Source organism: Coregonus lavaretus, assembly GCF_964263955.1.
Source record: "Coregonus lavaretus genome assembly, chromosome: 31".
NCBI classification, from domain to species: Eukaryota; Metazoa; Chordata; class Actinopteri; order Salmoniformes; family Salmonidae; genus Coregonus; species Coregonus lavaretus.
The window spans coordinates 26530213-26548519 of NC_140018.1; the positions used below are offsets into that span (position 1 = coordinate 26530213).

Sequence of the window (18307 nt, forward strand, 5' to 3'; positions counted from 1 at the left end):
TGACTTTCCGACCTGAAGATCACTGACGTCATGATTTTACCTTGTTTTATTTCAGAGTTCCCAGTTGTCTTGAAAGCACCATGACCATCAAATGCAATTACCATCAGTCCAGTAAAATAAAAAAAGCAAATTATTTGCAAATGACTTCAATTTATGCTTAGCTGTGCCTCGCAAGTGCTACACCAACTGATCTAGTTTGTTATCAAAGCTCGAGTTTTGAAATATAATATGGTCTGAGAAGACCAATATTGTCAGGAAAGGCATATAGCCAATATGCTGTGATAATGTATTAGGCCTATTGCACAAACCTCATTCCTACAGAACTGTTTTTATTAGGTTAATGTTACATTTTTAAAACAATGCTTTAACAAATTCTGAGCGGCAGATCTCAGCTTGCTTTTTGACTGTGAAAGTGATCTTGACTCAGAAAAGGTTGGTGGACCACTGCCTTATAGCTATTGGTGTCTACAATTGATTGCTTCATTAAGATAGCACAGGGGAATGAGAGCAGCATGTGGAGGGAAAATGCCAACAGATGTGTCAACATAACGGAGTGCAGCTACAATAGGTTAGCAGTGAGTACCACCATTACCACAGCCCAGCCTGCTTTGTCCCAGGCTCATCTGATTTACAATCAACCACAGGGGAACAACAACCGTTTGAGGGTTACTCTGACATTTCAGAATTGTTTTTCCAAGCCCACACCCCAGCTATTCATTGAGCGTGAGAGACAGGGGCGAGAGAAAGGAGCGAATTAAAACAGATAATTGAGGGGGAGATGGGAGGTCTTCGCATGGAACAACCTCGCTGGAACGAGTGACTCATTTCAGATCTCACTAATCGTCACCCACACACACACACACAACACGGACAACAAACTCACACTATCTGTTTTCCACTGTTTCACTGAGGGTGCGACAGTGAGGGGGTTGTCTGTACCATGATGCCATGATGACACCATTGCAGAGCTCCTGATTACTCCAGCATGTCATGACTACTAACCAGGCAGACAGGCACCACTACATCATACACACTGACTCCCAAATGGCACCCTTCCCTACACTATGTAGGGATTGGGTGCTATTTGGGACCTCTTGCCACAATCTCAACTCAGACCACCAGGCGTCACAGCCATTTCCACATACAAATCTTCATGCCGCATAAGCTCCCATTACAAACCATCATCAGCGTGCACAGTTAGCGCCATCCGCCATGGCTCAACCAGATCATGGGATTACTCTAGATGCATGAAAGAGAGCATGCATATACTGGGACAAAACAGAGGCCTGCATAATGTATGCACCTGCCATGACTGCTAAATACCCAGCTGGCTTGATGGAAGCTTAAAGCTGGTTCTTGGAAGAAGAAACCCTTGTGCACCAACCGGTTTCCACTCTGCCCCTGTTGAGGAATTCAGTCCACCCCAAAAAGCTTCCTTTCCATTTATAGCCTGTTGTACACTTGCTCCGGACTGACCGGCGGGGTTCCCACCACAATACATCCACTTTGTCTGTTGGCCTGCCCATACTGCACTCCACACATAGGAAGAGGAAACCGCAGAGCGCAGGCCCATTGACAGGGCCAAAGCATGGCTTGAGCTCTATGCTGATTGCTCTATGCTGATATTCCCAAATGGTCACAAAACAAGTGAGCTCACTGCCGAGCAAAAGAAAGCCACTGTGTTTTTGACTGATATAGACTACGTTTCAATTGGCACCCTATTTACTATCATTATATAGTGCACTAGGCCCAGCATGCAAAGACTGGGATTATGATCAAATTGAGACAGTGAGAAAGCTGGATAACTGCTCAGAACGGTTGTATGTATAAAGACAGTGAGAACACATGTATGTGCACTCTGTGACACCAGATTAACCTGCTGGTAGGGTAATGTTCTGGGCCAACCCGCAGAGAGCTTTCGCTTTCAGCACAGAGAGGATTAAAGAAGAGCGAGAGAGAGAGAGCGAGAGCGCGCGACAGACAGACAGACAGACAGACAGACAGTCAGGGAGAGAGAGAGAGAGACAGAGAGAGAGAGACAGAGAGAGAGAGAGACAGAGAGAGAGAGAAAGACAGACAGAGAGAGAGAGAGAAAGAGTAAGAGACAGACAGACAGTCAGGGAAAGAGAGAGAAAGAGAGACAGACAGAGAGAGAGAGAGCACGGCCCGCCAGAATCCCATTGGAGTCAGGTCACATAAAGTCAAGCCAAAACATCCTATGACTTTTTTACCCTACAGCGCCCAGACAGTGTGAGACTCTGAAACAAATGGGGATACTACTGAATATCTTCTTCCTGACTTGGTCACCTGGGATTTGAGGTACAATAGCAAAACTACAGACCCGCTGCCTAGCTGGAAGACACATTTGCTATGAGTGCTGTTTATAACATCCTACTTGTAGAGGTAGACAAAGATAGACAGTGTAGCTGTGGACAGCAGGAGTGCCTATAGCACAAACTCCAGAACAGCGGTGGCCAGCTGGTGTGTGTGTGTGTGTGTGTGTGTGTGTGTGTGTGAGCCTGGCTGGTTTGAGAGCAGTAATTGCTGTGGCAGAGTGCTGTGTACGTACCTCTGGTTTCAGCGTATCAGGATATTTATTTGCTCCACATTGCTTTGTGCACCACAAAAAACAGAGGCCCTGCGGGGAGAGAAACAAATTCAATTATTCATTTATCGCATTCAATAAAATATGACTATCAACTCTGTGTGCCAGCCAATGTCATTTACTGTATGCTTCACTCCAAAAATGTCATTTCTGCCCCGGCCCCAGCCCTCAGAACTAATGCTTGTGACAGGCTGCGCTCTGTTGGACAGTGACCTCAATATCTGTCCATTGGTAAACAACAGGTTGAAGCGCAGAACACATTCTAGGAGCCAGGCTTAATCAGAAACCCCATCTGTATGATGGCCTCTTTTCTCTCTGGCGTTTCCTGTAGCAGGGAGATGGAGTTAGGGGGCTTAATTCATTCAATGTTCTGAGCTGAAAGAGTATTACCTGAAAGAGCTTGAACAAAAGTGTTTTTCATCAAGTATCCTTCAATCAAGAGCCTCAGACAGGTGTTACCAAGCTTTGACTCTTGATACTTGGAATTACTACTGATGATATGCGTGAGGCAAGGCATGATTTAAGCAATTAACAACCCATTTATTGAGTAACTTGTGCCAACTTGAGTATCTAGGAAACCTTCACCCAGCAAGTGGAAATATTGGCTTCATAACAGACAGAGGACACTTCAGCCTTCCAGTAGAAATCATAGCAGTAACTGATCAAAGCACAAATATGCATACATAAATTCATTAAAAAACTGAGATGGCAAGATCTGAAGAACCATAACCTTTTTGCACAACATTAACCGAGCATCTCCTACCGCCAAATACATTCACACATAAGGGAGAACAGCCAAACAAGAAATGCACCACGCCCTGCCAGCACTTTGAAACACTAATGTTTCACAGGGGAGTCATTGTGCCCATAGGGACAGGGGTTAGCTACATGGCAAATTGACTAAACGCACTTCATCTATAACAGCAATGATAACTCATAACACACAAACTTGACTTCTAAGCAGAGTGCTGTTATAATGCATCTGTTTCTATCTGTATATAGTTTGTATATAGTCTAAATATTCTGTCTGTATTGGAGCATGTGTCATGTCATTATGTGGCATGCACGCACAAACGGACTTCAATCGTACACCCCATACTGTAATACAAACACCTTAGGAACAGGATTTTCCAATTAAAACTCTCAATCAGGCTAAATGGAATAGATATTGATTTAGATAGTGAGGCCAGAGGAAATTGGTGGGCAGAAAATATGAGAGTTCCCCCGACGTGTGAAGCAGCTTCAGTAGTTTATTACTTCTGTCTGACTGTGGCTGGTCAGACAGACAGACCTTGCTGGCAGAGAACAGAGAATAGAGAATGGGCCAGTAGAGACAGGCAACAATCATGTTTGACATTCTCACTCCTCCTTTAGACTTTCCTTGACCCATTGACCCATACTGTTGTTCTGGGATGGTCATGACATCACATATTGGAGCCATTCCGTTATACTGTAGAAATCACGGACAGATGGCTGAGATAGCTATTCAAAGGATGGTATTCAATATAAAAGGATAAAACGGCATGCAAATGTAAAAAGGGTATAATTTTGTCAAAACCCCACAAACATTTAAAAGTCTTATTTGGAGACAAAGGGACAAAAAAAGCAAGTACCCTCATTCAGTAGCATTCTGCTCTGCCAGACACCCTTCTTGACATTCTTTCCCAAATTGAGGGTTTGCTGAGCTATCCTATTTTGGGCGTATAAGTGGATGAAACAGAGGGAGTCCCAAAAATACACTGGCAGTGCCCTGTGTGTGGAAGTGAAACGGGATTTATGTCCACATGCATGCTCTGTCTCTCTCGAACATAATGGGGCTGAGGCTGAGTCCTGCAGGGGAGAGTCATTCAGCCACACACAGATCACATGACTGGCCGGGCACAACGAGCTCAGTCATTCTTACTGTCGCTCTTTACTGAGAGGAGAGCAGAGCACAAAGCTACGTGTCACGACTTCCGCCGAGGCTGCCTCCCCTCCTTGTTCGGGCAGGTTTCGGCATTCGTCGTCACCGGCTTACTAGCTACTGCCGATCCCATTCTCATCACTCCACTTATCATGTCTTGTCTTGTCAATCACACACACCTGGTGCTCATTCCCCTAATTAGTATGTGTATAAGTGTTCCCTCTGTTCCCCTTGTCTTTGTGAATGATTGTTTCATTGTGAGAGCGAGTAGCTCGGTTGAGCTACTCTTCCATTTGTTATTTCTCTTGTGATAGTTTCGTATTGACGCTGGATGCGTTTTATTTATGTAAACGGAATAAACTCTAGACTTTGGTGTTTTACCTCCTGCGCCTGACTCCTTCATTCACACCTCGTCACACTACGGCTGATACACTGGCTCCGCAGAGGGGGAGGAGCTCTCCACGCACAGCCTGCTGGGTAGGTACTAAGTAGGGGCACGCCATATACAGCCTGAGGGACAGTAGCCACAGCCCTGGCCTATCTCAGACTCCTACATCTATACTCTCCTATAATGCACACCAAGTTAATTTCAGGGCTTACCTCTAAAGGTGAATGGACTAGTCACTTTGCCATTTCAATGGCAGTGGTATCTACAGTATTTTACATTTACATTTTAGTCATTTAGCAGACGCTCTTATCCAGAGCGACTTACAGTTAGTGAGTGCATACATTTTTCCCGTGGGAATCGAACCCACAACCCTGGCGTTGCAAGTGCCATGCTCTACCAACTGAGCTACACGGGAGGCTATCCTGTGACAGATGAGGATTTGATTGACAGGTCAGGAATGGATTTCAGCAGACAGCCTTCACATGGAGGCTCTCTGGCTGCGTCTATTCCTTATATAATGCACTACTTTTGATCAGAGCCCTATGGTACCTGGTCAAAAGTGGTGCACTATATAGGGAATAGGGTGCCATTTTGGACTCTTCCTGACAGAGCCAGGGTGGATTAAAATGGACAAACATCCTTAATGTAAATATCTGCTCTGGTTCCATGGATGATGCGTATGGGCACTGGGCAGGATGCCCCAATGTAGAGTGTGTTTGCACGAGGATTACACAGACAGTGGAGACAATGGATTACAATGAATGAAAGGTTAGAGTTGAATGACATTTTGGATGACGACTCACTGTAGCCTATATCCCAATGAGACCTCACATTAACCTAGCGTTAGGGAAATTTGCAATACAGGGCCAGCTTTGTAATTGTCACCACTGAATACGCAACACAATTATAAAACAATGAAATTCCTTCAAAATGACTTGCAGAGGAAGTGTTTGTTTAAATAAACCCATATTACATCCAGCTCTGTTGCTGCTCTCCCACTACAGTAATTAAAGAGAAAGAAATTAACATTAACAATGGCTTAAGGCCACTTTGACGTTTACTGGGCTTCCTAAAGGTAAAGCTCTATACTTCTGTCAATATTGCTTTATCCCCTGGCAATGAGGGGGAATCTTAATGGGGCATATTGAGGGCCTAGGCCTGGTGCTCCAGCCAGGAGGCCGGGGTGATGCCAGGATGAGCAATCGTCTCTTGACAGCCCCCCAGCCAGCAGCAGCTGCATCAGCTCTGCAGAGAAATGACGCTGCAGAGAGGCAACAGAGAGGAGCAGGGAGCATGGAGGGCAGACAGGCACTCCTCAGAGACACAGTTTAACTGCTACCTGTTGTGCAGTTCTACTATACAGACTGTACTGATGTATTTCAGTATACAGTAGTACAGTAGAGGATGGAGGCCAGACAGGCACTGCTCAGACAATGTTTAACTGTTTCAAATGTGTCACAAATCCAACGCAAGTCAATGGTACCTATATTAGCATTTTCACGCTTCATGTCCAAATCATCCTAAAGTATCTAAAAATGTATTGTGTAACTCAATTGTTACTTATAGATGATTTGGATATGAAGTGTGAATGATAATATTTTATTGGATTTGTGCCACAAATGCTAAAAAGTTAGCATTTGAAACAGTGGCCAGGTAAACAAAATCAGTGGCCACGCTTTCCACCTGGCTACCACTACCCCGGCCACCAGCTCTGCACCCTCCGCTGCAACTTGCCCATGCATGTTTTGTCACCAAAGCCCCATATACTACCCACCATTGTGACCTGTACGCTCTTGTTGGCTGGCCCTCACTACATATTCGTCGCCAAACCCACTGGCTCCAGGTCATCTATAAATCACTGCTAGGCAAATCCCCGTCTTATCTTAGCTCACTGGTCACCATAGCAACACCCACCCGTAGTCTGCGCTCCAGCAGGTATATCTCACTGGTCATCCAAAGCCAACACCTTTGGCCGCCATTCCTTCCAGTTCTCTGCTGCCAATGACTGGAACGAACTGCAAAAATCTCTGAAGCTGGAGACTCTTATCTCCCTCACTAACTTTAAGCGTCAGTTGTCAGAGCAGCTTACCGATCACTGCACCTGTACACAGCCATTCTAAAATTAGCCCACCCAACTACCTCATCCCCATATTGTTATTTATTTTGCTAATTTGCACCCCAGTATCTATATTTACACATCATCTTTTGCACATCTGTCATTCCAGTGTTAATTACGAAATTGTAACTATTTTTGCACTATGGCCTATTTATTTATTGCACACACTGTATATATATTTTGTTGTATTTTTGACTTTGTTTTGTTTACCCCATATGTAACTCTGTGTTGTTGTTTTTATCGCACTGCTTTGCTTTATCTTGGCCAGGTCGCAGTTGTAAATAAGAACTTGCTCTCAACTGGCTTAACTGGTTAAATAAAGGTAAAAAATACAAATAAAAGCCTGGGTTGCTGTCGTACCTTGTCCACAAACCAATATGTAATTTTGTAATTTGGGTAAACTATCCCTTTAAACAATGGGATTGGGGGGAGGGGGGTTCTTTAAAAAATAATAACCTAATAGCAGGAACAGCACCTTCTAGTGGTAAGAGCCTGGTAATAATCAGGATGTAGGATGGGACATAAACCCAACAACCTCAATGACTAATTTCTCTGAACAGGTGAAATAAAACATCACCAAATTCACTGAGAATGCTTTACATAGGATGAAGAGACAATACTCCTAGCTGCAGCTCCATACTACTCGTCAAACACAGAGAACTGATACAATATACTCGTTATTGGGGTGGGATTGGCATGGGGTGTGGGGGGCTTTTGACCACTTCCTTGGACTCATCATGTCTTATTCATTGTTAGAAAAAAGTTTGGTCCAAATAGGATGTTAGGTACTATAATTATTGAATATTATATGAATCATATAAATTAAAATGGCCAATTTGGGTGCAATCAATTAGCTTAATTTCTCAGATATCAAAATATTTCAACAAAATAATGTTTACGGAATACTTATCTTATCTGTTTCTAACTACAGAAACGATTTCATAACAATCTGAGATGGGCGGTGTCATGGCTTGCTGAAATGACATAGAACGACCCATATGTATTACATTAAACACAGCTAGCACATTCATAGGATTAATTAAATATTCATGAAAATAAACTTCCTGGGCCACAAACACACAGCAGACGTTTGTTTTCCCCTGAAAATGCAGACACTTGACATCAGGGCAACATATCATTCATAAATTACCAAACATTCTGTACTGTATTCTCTCTTCATTCTCTTGTTCAGTGGGGAGAGCACCACCCACATGATTCATACTTTATTATGGCGGGGGAAAATGACATACTATGCAAAAGTTTACAATTTATCAGTATTTAAAGTCTATATCATGAAGATACATGTCAGAGTCATACATATCACAACATACACAGGCACACAATCTCACCACCCACAATATGTTATTGATATAATTTCATATGCAAAACCCTTAGGAGAGAGAAATTGTCCTGCCATTCAACAAAGGACAAAGCATTCACTATATACAATCCAACACAAGGCAATATGAAGTCTAACATTGATTCATATAGTAATAAAAGGGAAAACCCTCGGTTTTCATTTTCTCTTAATTTTCCACAGGAAATATTTTGTGCGCTCTCCCAGCTGTGTGTAAAACTGCCCGATGATGTGATGGAGATTTAGCTTGTTGTTCAGACAGCAGCATATGGCGGAAACCTGCTATGAGAACCTATCATTGCTGCCTCAGTACTTGTGCAGTGGAAATAACATTTAGGGTGGTGGTTGGTAGAATCCATGTACTTATTTAGCAATATAATCTTAAATATAGTCTTGCCAGTTTGCACAGAAGAGCGCCATTAGACTGCATAGCTCCTGAATACAAACCGTTATTGAAGATGAAAGGTACATTGGAGTTCGAGAGATTAAATATGAGAGAGAGATTAAAATAGAAACCGTTCAGGACACTATTAGGGGAAGCCCTGCTGCTGTGCTGATGCCCTCAAACCAATTTCAGTTGGATCAAACCAATTTCAATTGAAAAAAAACACAATATTTTTCCTTGAATGATATCTGTATAGTCAGTTATCACTTAGTGACACCACACCAGTATATAGGCGATTCCTTCCTTCACTGTAAACATCTTTCAGTACCAAGAAATCACTTTTCTCATTCCCCACACAAGAAAACCAAAAGCACACACACACACACACACACACACACACACACACACACACACACACACACACCAGGGTTTCCATTAGCCGGTAATAACCGGCTTTTGGCAACAACAAAAAAAGAAAGAAAAAATCTGATTATGAAATAATGCTTTTTAGCCTATTCATTGATGTAAATACCAGTTGATGTAAATACATTTGACCGGTCATGCTTATCGGTCTATGGGTTGCATAATTTAGTGGAATTAAATTGGTGCGTGTATATATTTGTTATGTAACTTATTTATCACAAGGGCACAGTACAGAGCCTTTGAGCTGAAAATCTGTCAGACAGCGCTTTTATAAGCCCAATCATTACACAACAATTCTACTGTAAATGAAATCGTGTGTTAAAAATAGTTTTTGGTCCACGATTAAATAGAGCTACTATTTGTATTTCTCAACTGGTAATTGAAGCGTGCTTCCCATTCGCCATTCAAATGCATAGGCAATGGAAGGCAGACTTCATCAGCATGTCACACACCACTTTGCAATGAGCTGGAGGCAATATGCATTTAGAAAACATATGACCAAAAATATAAATGCAACATGCAACAATTTCAAAGATTTTACTGAGTTACAGTTCATATAAGGAAATCAGTCAACTTAAATGAATTCATTAGGCCCTAATCTATGGATTTTACATGACTGGGAATACAGATATGCATCTGTTGGTCACAGATACCTTTAAAAAAAAGGTAGGGGCATGAATCAGAAAACCAGTCAGAAAATGGTGTGACCACCATTTGCCTCATGCAGCGTGACACATCTCCTTCGCATAGAGTTGATCAGGCTGTTGATTGTGGCCTGTGGAATGTTGCCCCACTCCTCTTCAATGGCTGTGTGAAGTTGCTGGATATTGTCGAGAACTGGAACACGCTGTCGTACACGTCGATCCAGAGCATCCCATGACATGTCTGGTGAGTATGCAGACCCTGGAAGAACTGGGAAATGTTCAGCTTCCAGGAATTGTGTACAGATCCTTGCAACATTGGGCCGTGCTTTATCATGCTGAAACATGAGGAGATGGCGGCGGATTATTGGCACGACAATGGGCCTTAGGATCTCACCACGGTATCTTTGTGCTTCAAATTACCATAGATAAAATGCAATTGTGTTCATTGTCCATAGCTTATGACTGCCCATACCATAACCCCAAAGCCACCATGGGCCAATTGCACGGTCCCTCAAAACTTGAGACATCTGTGGCATTGTGTTGTGTGACGAAACTACACATTTTAGTGGCCTTTTATTGTCCCCAGCACAAGGTGCACCTGTGTAATGACCATGTTGTTTAATCAGCTTGTTGTTATGCCACACATGTCAGGTGGATGGATTATCTTGGCAAAGGAGACCAACCCTTTACATGTTGCATTTATATTTTCAGTCAGTGTAGCTACTTAATTATTTTACTACATATTATGAGGCATGTTTTACCTTGCTTCAAAGTAGCCTATGCAAAATCCGACCATATCCGTAGAGGTAATTATTTTATAAAGATTTCCATATGCCATTGAAACCATATGCCATTGAAATCATGTTCTATTGGTTTTCAACTTTCTTTCATTGTCCGGTAGCCAAATGCACATTCGCGCGTAGTTTACTGCCTTGTGCACATTGCTGCGCTAATAATTTGAGGAAATAATAGTTTATTAACATTAAGCTAAATGTTCTGATCTGTTGCATCAGCTTTTTAACGTTATTTTTTATGTACCCTAGGCCTACTGGTTGTATGAATTTGAGATCTATTGTTCCACAACTGTCCCTGAGTCTGTCTGGGCTATTTCTTTCTCGACAAGCTGACCAATAGAATAGGTAAACTTTTATACTATGGGGTTTAGTAGATTGACATCAGGTCATAGGCAGCACGTCCATAAGGCTAGGTAGGGGAAACTAAGCTTTCCCTAAGTAAATTGAATTAAATTCCCAAATTATATAGCCTAATTAGCCTAATCCTGTCTATACATAAATACAATTATTCAAAATAGGCTACTAAAGCATGATTTGGCCACAGAGGATCATTAGCTTCAGCTAGCCTTAAAAACAAAATAAGTTGTGGATTGTTTTAAACCGCATTGCCTGTAGTCAGAAGTAAATTTGGGCAGTGCACATGGCAAATACCAAATAGATGATTATTGAGTTGCGACTGTCAGTGAAAAGTAGGGAGGCCCAGCCAGGCATATCGCAATATTTAAAAATGTAATTGCGGGAAATCATAATTTGGAAAGCAAATTACTATTGCCGTAAAGGGGAGACAATGAAAATAGTAATCTGTCTTTAAATTATAAAAATGCTCAACTTAATTGAGCGAACAACAGTAGGCCTATAGCCTATCTTATTGGAACCAGCAGAGAGCATTGGCCATATCCCCAGTGCTCACTGCGCATATTCACTCTATCATTGTTGGGTCAGTGCCACTTAAAAGTTTATTTTTGGACAATAATTTCCTCCTCCAGTTTTATGGACGTCATATTTTATTTGTGTCTCCACTTCTCATATGCCTGTTATATGGACAACGTTGTTTTTATTGATCTGTTTGTTTGTCAGTGTCAGCAGAGTAGGCTACCCTGTAATTTGTAGTATTAAAAAAGATTCTGCTAATGTCTCCAGTCATATAAAATGTAGTAAAATTGCATTAAATGTGTTTTTCCCATGCAAATAAAGAAGAAAAGTATCTGATATTGCCTATAGCCCAGGCCTCTACGCTATATGCGCTCAGCCATGCATTGAACAGTCTTTTTTGCGAACAGTGACCCTGACTATACAGATATCATTCAAGGAAAAATATTGTGTTTTTTCAATAGAAATTGGTTTGATCCAACTGAAATTGGTTTGAGGGCATCAGCACAGCTTCCCCTAATCGTGTCCTGAACGGTTTCTATTATATTATTAGCCTAAATTATGACTATCCAATCTTCTCATCACATTACATAAGTCTGAAAATGCGATGATGCATAAAATGCTTTATTATAAAGGTGCATTTTTATGGTGAAAATGTGCTTCCCCAAACTTGATACTCACGCGCCGCCTATGCATAGGCTAGTGATTTCTGTTTGTTACTCATCTTGTTGGCTGAGGAAAAGTACATGTGGACAGTTATTCTAACACCTTCAAAGTGCTCGATAAGGACACGTCATTGCATCCTCGACTTGCACGTTGTTTTAAGATTAATTACCATCATCTAAAAGTGATTTCTGTCATTCTGAGCACCGTGGGTAGACGCCCTAATCAGGTTACGCACCCAATGCATATGTGTCCGGTACATTTCTCAAATGGGGGGGGATAGATCAGCTTTAATATTGCAGATAGATTGGGACAGTGTGTGTGTGTGTGTGTGTGTGATATGATCTGGCTCTGGGGACTTGTTATACAAACAGTTCCTGCTAATTAAATTCTCCTTTGAAGGAATATTCCCAAAATGGCCTTCTCCATGAAGCCTGAGCCAACCCTATTTTGACAGGATTTTATGCAAGCATATCAGTTGTACACATCATTTAATCCCATGATATTAGTGCAACAATGACCCAGCGGCATATGCTTGGGTTTCAGTCATATTCTTTCCACCATGTTTAATTTTGGGGTGGAGTCTACGAGCTGTGAAGAAGTGAACACACCGGCCTTTCATATCACTAAAGTAAAAATGCAAAAGCACAAACAACACAAAGATGCTTGGGGGGGATTCACGTGGAGGAAATCATATGATCCCCTAGCTTCACATGTCAACCACAGGAGGCTGCTGAGGGGAGGACGGCTCATAATAATGTCTGGAATGGAGTAAATGGAATGGTATCAAATCAAATGAAGCTTTATTTATACAGCACATTACAGAAGTGGAATGCAACGCAATGTGCTTTACAGGAAAAAATTAAAAACAATGAAAATAAAAGCTGAAATATTTACTACACAAACAAGATAAAACACTAACTAAGGAAAAGCAAAGCTAAAAATCTGTGTTTTAAGATCTCTTTTAAATATGTCCACAGTTTCACCCCCCCGCCCCTAAAGGCTGCCATGTCTTTTGGTACTAGGCTTTGGGATAGTTAAAAGGCCAGTGCCAGAGGACCTGAGTGACCTACTGGGTACATAACTTAAAAGCATGTCTGACATGTATTGGGGTGCACAATCGTGGATTGATTAAAAAACCAACAGAAGAATCTTAAAATGAATTCTAAAACTCACAGGCAGCCAGTGCAGAGACCTTAAAATCGGTGTTATGTGTGCTCTCCGTCTGGTCTTGGTCAGTACCCGTGCTGCAGCATTCTGTATGTTTTGTAGTTGACCAATGGCGTTCTTGGGTAGACCAGACAGAAGAGCATTACAGTAGTCAAGCCTGCTTGTAATAAAAGCATGGATGAGTCTCTCTGTATCAGCCTGAGAGAGAAACGGCTGCACCTTGGCAATGTTCCTCAGGTGGTAAAAAGCTATTTTGGTCACATTCCTAATGTTTGATGTGTTCGATACCATTCCATTGATTCCGTTCCAGTGATTACTATGAGCCCGTCCTCCCCAATTAAGGTGCCACCAGCCGCCTGTGATGCCAACATACTGTCAAGACTTCCTCCGAATCTGCCTCCTCTCCTTGTTCGGGCAGGCTTCGGCGGTCGTCGTCACCGGCCTTCTTGCCACTGCCGCTCCTCATCTCATCATTCCATTTGTTTTGTCTTGTTTATTACACACACCTGGTTCATATCCCCTCATCAGTACCTGTATAAGTGTTCCCTCTGCCCCCTTGTCTTTGTGTGTGATTGTTTATTGTGGAGAGTAGTGAAGCTTGGTGGAGCTCCTTGTATTTTGTATCGCCGGGATATTTTCCTGTGTGCCTTGTATTTTCCAGTGCGCCTGTTTTGCGCCCTGGAGTGTTTGATGCGTTCCTGCGGAACTCTGTGGTTGCGGAATAAAGCCTGTTATTCTGTGATTTACCCTCCTGCGCCTGACTCCTTCAACATCACCTCATCACACATACATCCCTAGTGAAGCTGTCATACTCTGCATTCATCCATGGTTAAACATTTACTCATCTGTAAAAATCTGTTAATTTGAGGCCATCAGTACGTTAGTGTAAACCACACAATCTGAACAAAAACAGTAAAACACACACAGAGACAGATTTAATCTCCCCACACTAGATTTGTCACATAAATGGCATCATTGTTGTTATGTGTCCTCCGGAGCACTGGGCTGATGCTGAGCACAGAGCGGCTACTGAGCTCTGAGGTTAGGGGGACGACCCACGCGTGAGCCCCACATCTGACTGAATGTGGGCTTAGAGCAGAACAGCAGCTATGCGATTACATCAGCACTGAACACAACACAGGCCACTGGTCATGGCCTTTCAAAATGGCCTCTGCTATCAGAGGAGTGGGTGAGGGGACAGGGAATGTCACACAGAAGACTACAGTGGCCCCACTTGACCAGATTGTCAATATGGAGCACAAAGTGGTTGGAGTGTGCTATGCACATCAAACTAGCTTACATCCAGACAAAATGACTATACAAATACCTGAATTGATTTAGCCAACAAATGTGGTGATGTTGGGCAAGATATGAACCAAAGCATCCCAGTTCAAATGAAAGCACCTGAAAAGCAGAAAAAGCCAGTCCAAAGTATCGACTGTATAGTGTTATCTACTGTATGAGCAGGTCAGAGCAGTTTTGTCTCTCTGTGGTGCGACAGCAGAGAGTAGCAGCATGCCATGCTGTCACAGGATCAACAGTGAGCAGCAACATGGTGGTTTGGCAGCTCTCTCTCTCCAGCAGAAGAATTGGAGTGAATGGGAGAAAGAGTGCAGCACTGTATGTCTGACTTACTGCACTGTATGCAGACTGACTGGGCTCCAGGTACCAAGAGGTGAATTACACAGAGGAAAAGGCTCTGCATGCCTCATTACTATCAGGTTTGGAGCTAAGAACACAAGCATTTCGCTACACCCGCAATAACATCTACTAAATATGTGTACGTGATCAACAAATTTTGATTTGATTTTAGGATAAATTGCCCAAAAGAGCTCACCTCTTTAGATAAGTTCATTATGACAAGAGCAGCGTGCACTTGCCCTTTCCAAGCTGAAATTTCTACAAGGACAACCATGGCTAAAATGCATTGTGGCAAAGTCCAAACCTTGTTTCAAAACATCAAGGAACATTGAAGAGAGAGGAGGGAATATTTGCTCTATCTGGTGCTGAAATGAGCCAAGACAAACCTCATTCATGTACATCAGGGATGGGCAAATTTGATGGGGGTGGGGGCCAGTCGCGAGTCTGCGTACCCACATGTGCAAAAGAGGGCCGCCAGTTGCCCATCCCTGATGTACATCCTCAAGCATTTCGCTAAACCCGCAATAACATCTGCTAAATATGTGTATGCGACCAATACAATTTGATTTGAAGGACTAAACCATTTGAACAAGACCGTCCATGGAACGTAACCTTGTGAACCATGTTGAGTTGGTGTAGGTGTGGCTTCTATGTATGATGATATTTCAACATGAGCAGGGATTTCTGTGGTTTCCAAGGTTACCATTGTGGATCCTGCAAAAAATGCAGGAGCACCTTGCAGACAGCTTTTCACACCAAACAATCATACTATGCATCCATGCCCGACACCTGAAATCAAGCCAACAATATAGGCCTATGTTCTGCAATTGTAATACAAGCAGCTTTTCTGTAAAATACTTATAGTAAATCAAGTCAGAAACAGGAACTCTGGAAATAGGGATAATAGTACAAGCCTAGGCAAGTTGTCTTAACATTCTTAGCTCAATTTGAGAGAGTTATTCACATCAATACTGAAGAGCAGCATATATGATATGTAGCCCACAAGTTAGTGAAGAAGTAAGCAACTTGAAGAGAAAACCAAGATGATGGAGAGACAAGATAGTCCCGACATCAACTACCGTACAGGAAAACACACTATTCAAACCAGTAACCTACACCAACAAAACATGCATTGTGCAATACAATACACAACAAATTGACACAGAACAGATTATTATACACTATATATGAAAAGGTATGTGGACACCGTGACTTTCAACATGGCGCCATCATAGGATGCCACCTTTTCAACAAGTCAGTTCATAAAATGTCTGCCCTGCTAGAGCTGCCTTGGTCAACTGTAAGTGCTGTTATTGTGAAGTGGAAGGTTCTAGGAGCAACAACGGCTCAGCCGCAAAGTGGTAGGCCACACAAGCTCACAGAACGGGACCGCCGAGTGCTGAAGCGCGTAGCGTGTAAAGATCGTCTGTCCTCGGTTGCAACACTCACTACCGAGTTCCAAACTGCCTCTGGAAGCAACATCAGCACAAGAACTGTTCGTCGGGAGCTTCATGACATGGGTTTCCATGGCCGAGCAGCCGCACACAAGCCTAAGATCCCCATGCGCAATGCCAAGCGTCAGCTGGAGTGGTGTAAAGCTCACCGCCATTGGACTCTGGAGCAGTGGAAACATGTGAATCACGCTTCACCATCTGGCAGTCCAACTCCATATTAATGCCCATGATTTTGGAATAAGATGTTCAAAGAGCAGTTTTCCACATACTTTGATCATGTAGTGTATTTAACCTGTCTTTGACAAAACCTTCCTACAGGGTATGAAGGAAATTGACCAAATATAGCTCAGTATGGCATCTGACCTTTGTTGACAAGGAGTTAAAGAATAAGAAACAAACAATCAAATTGTTAGGCATGCTCTTTGTACTCCCAATTGGTACAGTAAGCATAATCCAAAACAATGACAATGTATAGGCCTATGTAAACTAGGCCACAGCTATGTAATTACAACCAGTTATTATTTTTGTGACCTGTACTGCACAGAGGAAATAGCGTAAGTGCATTCATCATGACTTGATTTTAGGAAGGATGCCTAGTATTGTATAGAAGAATGTGGAGGTCAACCAGCACAATTGACCCCAACTATCAAAGGAAAGTGGCAATCAATTTCACAACAATGGCTTGGTTTATTCTCAAAGACGGGATATTCTCAGGAGTATTCATTGAGGAGGTTATTATCCAACCCACTTCATGTAATTAAGATTATTTGAAATATGCATAAATAGCATTGTTATTCTGAATTAGTCAAGTCTTGTAATATTTCAAAATTATTCTTATGGAAAAAGTGGGTCATCAACAAATGCTATGATGAACACATAGTAAAGGATGTGAAGGAATACAAGTTGGCAACATACAGTAGGAGCATACGACGGTCTTCACAACCAAGTAATGGCAAGCTTGTTCACTGGTTGACTATAGCACTCCACCATATAAAGAGTAGTCAACCAATAGAATCCAATCAAGAAATAAACATAGCCTTCCCTACGTAGGAGCATTTGCTACATTGTATCCTTCATCATGATGCCATCGTTTATGAATGAATTGGATAGAATGTTAATAGAGAGGGTTATCACTAGGCTACTAGTGCTGTATACTAAACAAATCCACCAAGCGGCTCAATGCGACAAGGCACTGAAGGTTGACTGTTTTTGCAGACCCAGCACATTGATTTTATTTCTAATGAATACACATAAGGCGTTCGACGATCGATACTTGTAATTGGCCAATGCAATTTTCCCGTTCTTATTATGGAAAAGGCAGCCAATATATTTCGGAAAAATCTGCTCTGTAACATCAGCCTACAGACAAGAGACCAAATACGTTATCCACAAGAACACACTAAATAGACCCCATTTGCTGTTCGAATCAAGCGTTGATAAAATCAAAGTAATTCATTTCGCATTGTTAGCTATATGGAGCGATTCAGCAGAAACGGGATAGTAAAGGATAAATGGTTCCTTACCGATTCGAAGGCGTCTAATTAACCGGACGAATGTATTCCATTGCAGTTGTAGATGAGACAGACGCTTATTGTTTTTGTGACAACAATAGCCAAATAGCTTGCAGAAATCCGGTGCTATCTTCGTGCTGCCCCACTCGCTCGCTGTAGCTGCTGAGTGTGATGGCGTTGTCTTTGCAGGGCCACAATTAAACTAACGGGACCAGTGGAGTGATTGGCAACACCGCCAGCAAATAGAATGGGAGGATGTTTTTAGTGAGGAAGAGGGGATTGTAAACAGGGCCACGTTCAGTTGCCAAACGTGCTCGAACGTTGCAGATAGAAATGCCATAAATAGAGCCTACATGATTTCTTGTTTTATATGTTGGAGAAGC

General features: G+C 42.3%; 1 protein-coding gene across 2 annotated transcripts in view; it reads right to left on the bottom strand.

The window, feature by feature from the left end:
* The window catches only part of fynb (FYN proto-oncogene, Src family tyrosine kinase b), a 71776-nt gene extending 53702 nt beyond the window's left edge, over positions 1-18074 (bottom strand). For both annotated transcript variants that reach the window (XM_084149702.1, XM_084149701.1), the window contains exons 1-2: positions 17937-18074; positions 2570-2638 (exon numbers count right to left, since the gene is read on the bottom strand). The gene's annotated coding sequence lies outside the window, so the exon portion shown is untranslated. The remainder of the gene's footprint in view (positions 1-2569; positions 2639-17936) is intronic.
* Between the last annotated feature and the right edge of the window lie 233 nt (positions 18075-18307).